Source organism: Eubalaena glacialis, chromosome 20, assembly GCF_028564815.1.
Source record: "Eubalaena glacialis isolate mEubGla1 chromosome 20, mEubGla1.1.hap2.+ XY, whole genome shotgun sequence".
Classification (NCBI taxonomy): Eukaryota; Metazoa; Chordata; class Mammalia; order Artiodactyla; family Balaenidae; genus Eubalaena; species Eubalaena glacialis.
Genome location: NC_083735.1, coordinates 24754447 through 24758916, shown reverse-complemented (window position 1 = coordinate 24758916; position 4470 = coordinate 24754447). Strand labels below are relative to the sequence as shown.

The 4470-nt window shown below is 41.1% G+C and overlaps 1 long non-coding RNA gene across 1 annotated transcript; it reads right to left on the bottom strand.

The window, feature by feature from the left end:
* Positions 1-207: 207 nt before the first annotated feature.
* On the bottom strand, positions 208-2671 carry LOC133081198 (uncharacterized). The gene is made up of 3 exons (XR_009698756.1): positions 2555-2671; positions 2062-2252; positions 208-614 (listed from the first exon to the last, which is right to left on the bottom strand). It is a non-coding gene; the product is annotated as an uncharacterized LOC133081198 (long non-coding RNA).
* Positions 2672-4470: the final 1799 nt, after the last annotated feature.

The following is a 4470-nucleotide window of genomic DNA, read 5'->3' as shown; positions in this document are numbered from 1 at the left end:
CCCCTACACCCCACTCCCCGCCCCTTTAAAGAGGAATGTCACATTTCTTTTAAAATTTCCTTCAAAAAAAGATGGCTTTATGCTTTTTATTTTCTTTTCTCCCCACTACAAAATACGCCTTAGTGTCACTGTCAATAGTAGAACAGCCTGAAATGACATTTATAGGTTGTTTCGATAACAGGCATCCATTGTATCATTAAACCCAATTACTCAATTGATCTCCCACATCAGTCCAGACAGTGAGGGAGAAAGTTACGAAGTGAGGCAGGAACAGAGAGGAAGAGTAATAAAAGTAGGGGAAATTCTCTAAATAAGGGTATGTGGCTTGTGTGCTAGAGATAAACAGGTTATAGAGTGCACTCCTGATCATGTTGACTGCACACTATTTTTAAATACCCGTGCCAACTACAAATTGGCACTCGCCATCCACCTCGACAAGGATGAAATCGGGAGCTGCTGCAGCGGCTGACCTTCAACATCCCCTGAAAGGAGTTCAGGGTGGAGAGCAGGAATGAGGCCCTCTGCGCTCTGGGAAAAACTGGCACAACAGGTCTTCAGAGTTCGATATTTTTAGGAGACGATTTTATGAGCCCAATTCTTGCATCTCCTCGTATCTAGAAAAGCACCGAAATCCCTCATGGTGACGTCTGCTCCTCGTGACAAGCTTCTGCCAAAACGCGTGCTTCACTGCGCGCGCCCCGTCACTAAAGGCACGTACAACACCGACCTCCGCCCGCCCCTCTGCCATTACAGTTGCTCAGAGCTCCCTGAAATGCTGTCTCTCCCTCCTGGGCGACAGTCCGCATTTTGCCCCCAATAAAACTTAACTCACAACTCTCAAACGTGCATTTTTTATTTTTCAGTCGACACTCGGAATATTCTTTAGTATACTTAAGATGTAGGTCTTCTAAATTTTTCAGTATCACTCCTTCACTGAAGGATATTATTAAAAACAATAATAAACAGGCTAAGCTGAAATAGGATTCAAGTTACTTTTCCCTGGGGCTATTCTTTTAAAAAATCTAAAGCTATTTTAAGTCACACCTCTCTCATATATCACTTGACACATTACAAGTCTGTCCCCTTTTTTATCTTAAGCTGTTGATATCTTTAAACATCTTATCGTGGAAAATTATACAAAAGTAGAAATAAGAGTACAAGGTACCTCAATGTACCTTTTACTTAGCTTTAATATTTATTCATCTATATCCCCACATACCGTCCCCCCTGATTATTTTGAAGCAAATTTTGACCGTAATTCCTATCATATTGTAGTATGTATCTTTAGAGATAAGGACTCTCTCTCACCCAACCACAATACCATCATCACATCTAGAAAAAATAATTCCTTAATCATGTTTCTAATTTTTCCAACTCATTGCACGAGGACTACAGTATAAAATAGTATTATTAACCAAGAATCTAAAGATTTAAGGCATCTGTAGTTTCCCTAAATTCAGAGCAAGAATTAGCTTTTGTCACCAAGGAAACAATTAACCATCTATTTTTAGCCCTTTACCTGTACACATGACTGACAGTGTTTTTTCTTTGTGTTAAAGAAAAACGTATTGCCAGGCAAATAAATGGCCCTAATGTTTTTATGTTAGAAATTGGGGAGTGGGGGGCTGGAGGAACCTTTATTCCACAAATTTTAGGACCTATTTGTTAATGACTGAAATTTTAGCTTTTTAAAAGATAACACAGATCTTTTTAAAATGGCAATAATTCTTTCTGTAGTCAATACCCTTGGAAATGGATGTGGATGGACAACTGAAAATAGAGCCTGTGATCAGAACAGGTAAATACGGAAATGTTTGGATTTTTTTCTTTTGCATTTCTATTTGCATTTGAGTCTATTTCAAAGAAGTCTTTGAAAGGAACCCTGATAAAGAGATATCAACACCTAGAGGAACCAAAGAATCTATCCAGAAAAGTAAAAGTCATTCCTAAGGACGTCTTCATATTGTTGGGGGAAATGCCCTGAATATTTCTTGTACTAGTTATTTATTGCCACATAACAAATTTCCCCAAAACCGTATAGCTTTACACAACGTGTATTACCTCTCCCACCGTTTCTGAGGGTCCGGAATCCAGGAGCAGCTTAGGTCTCTCATTAGGCTGCATGCAGTCAAGGTGTCAGCCAGGCCTGCAGTCTCTGGATATGATTGGGGCTGGAGGATTCTCTCCAAGCTCACTTGCAGAGCTGTTGGCAGGAGGCTCCCATTGCTTGACAGGGGGTCCTCTCCACCGGGCTGCAAACAGCATGATTCCGTCAGAGTAACTGATGAGACAGAGACAGAGAGAACCAAGAGAGAAGCAGCTGTCCTTTGTAATCTAACCTAAGAAAGGACATGTCATTATTTCCGATTAATTCTGTTGCTCCTATGATCAACCCTGGTACATCGCAGGAGGGAACAGCAGGAACAACAGCGTGAATACCAGGACAGAGGGATCACTGGGGCCATCTCGGAGGCTGGCTCCACAGCCCGCCCCCTCCCAAGGGACACAAAAGTCTCAACCCACTACGGCATCAGCTCCAAGTCCAGACTCTTACCTAAGTCAGGTCCAGGCGAAGATGGGACTACGGGAGTATATGTAGCTCGTAAGCGCAGCTCTCAAGCACTTCCTCCAGATCTGTAGGCCTGTGAATAGAAACGTGATTCCCCCTCCCCTTGCCCAGTATAAATGCTGATCAGACAGCATGATTCCTGCTCAGAAAGACAGAAAATGAACGGCACACAGAAGTTACTGGTTGGTGAGCCGTTCTGAAATCCAGCTGGGCAAGCGTTAGAAATTCCTTGACTAGAACTCAGTCCTCCTGCCAGGAAATGACTTTCCAACGGCTCTTGACTTGGCCTTCAGAGGCCTTGGCCTCACCTTCTGAGTCATTCTTTTACTTGACAGGTTTACAACGGAGCCAAGCCATTTTCTCAGCTTGCTTCCCAGCAGTAGAATTTGGGGGGTCCAAAGGCCTCTCTTCATTTTCACTTCTCTCTTTCAGTCCAAGCTGACCAGGTTACCGCTGATATATTTTTTTAAACTTTGAATCATCTGTGAGTCTTATTCTGAGGCATCACCTTTGATCTGTCTCAGATCTTAACAAAGGATTTTACATTTACACTCTTGGCTTCATCTTTAGACCATGCTTTCCTAAGAGTGCTCTTGATTTAACCTTCACTCTGAAGGCATTTTGCGTTATTTGGCATCTTGCAAACCAGTGAGCCTGGTTCCTCTTTAAGTCCCTTCTTTAACTTCTCTCTTTGCTCTCACATTTTACCATAAGCAGCAAGAAGAAGCCACTGGTATTTTCAATAATCTGGTTGGGAATATATTTAGCTAGAAGCCTTAATTCGTTAGCTCCATTTTCCACTTTCCACTTAACTGCACAAGCCCCGTTGCTGTTGGCAAGCTTCAGTTCCGTGCCACACAGGCCTTCTCCATGAGGCTGCCCACAACATGACTTCTTCTCCCATGTGAGTGACCGGACAGACACCAAGACAGAAGCCACAGTCTTGTATAACCTAATCTCAGAGTGACACACACCATTTCTGTTCACTTTAATTGGCTGCACAGACCAACCCTGGTACAACGAGGGAGAAGACCACACTAAGATGTGGCAGCCAGGGGGCAGGGATCATTGGGGACCACCTCGGAGCCTGCTATCACATTTCCTAAGCAGCATAATTACTTGGTAGCTTTTACAATAATCGGTTTTTCCAAAAGGTTTAAAAATATGAGGTCTTTTATTCTTTTTTTAATCGATGGCACATAAGCATAGAAAAGTCTGGCAGGACCTACAGAACTGTAATGTCAGTCATGTTTATTTCTGGGTATTGAGATTATGGGTGATTTTATTTTTGTTTCGTAACTTGTTTTCCAAATGCTTTTATAATTAATTTATAATCAGAATTTTTTTTTCATTTTTTTTCAATGTGGAATATTCCAGAGACAAAAAAAGGTAAAGGTTGAGACAACTTATTATTTTCAAATATTTTGCATGAAGCATTACTAGACACTAGGTATTTCTGAAGGGGAAAAAAGGATATAATCCTTGCTTTTAAGGAAGTATGTATTTGGGAAAACAAAAACGTAGCTATGATACATGTAATAAATTCTACAGAAGAGGACTAAAGGAGCATTAAATAAAGGGCAATACACAGAGGAGCCAACTTAAACTGACTCCTTAAGACAGATGGGAAAGAGAAAGGGCGTGGCTAGAAAAAAGAGCCTTTATACCATCCTTGGAGTTTGGACTTGGCATTACAGTGCGTGGATGCACCATTACAGGAGTATAAGCAGGGAAATGAAATGACCAGATATATTTTAAAAACTCACCTACACTGGTTTCATTGTTTTATCTTTAAAAATACTGATCCACCTGGAATGTTGTAAATGTTACACTTCAGTGCAAGACAAAATGAAATAAATCTCAAACATTAGTTAACATTAGTACATACAATGTTTACTATC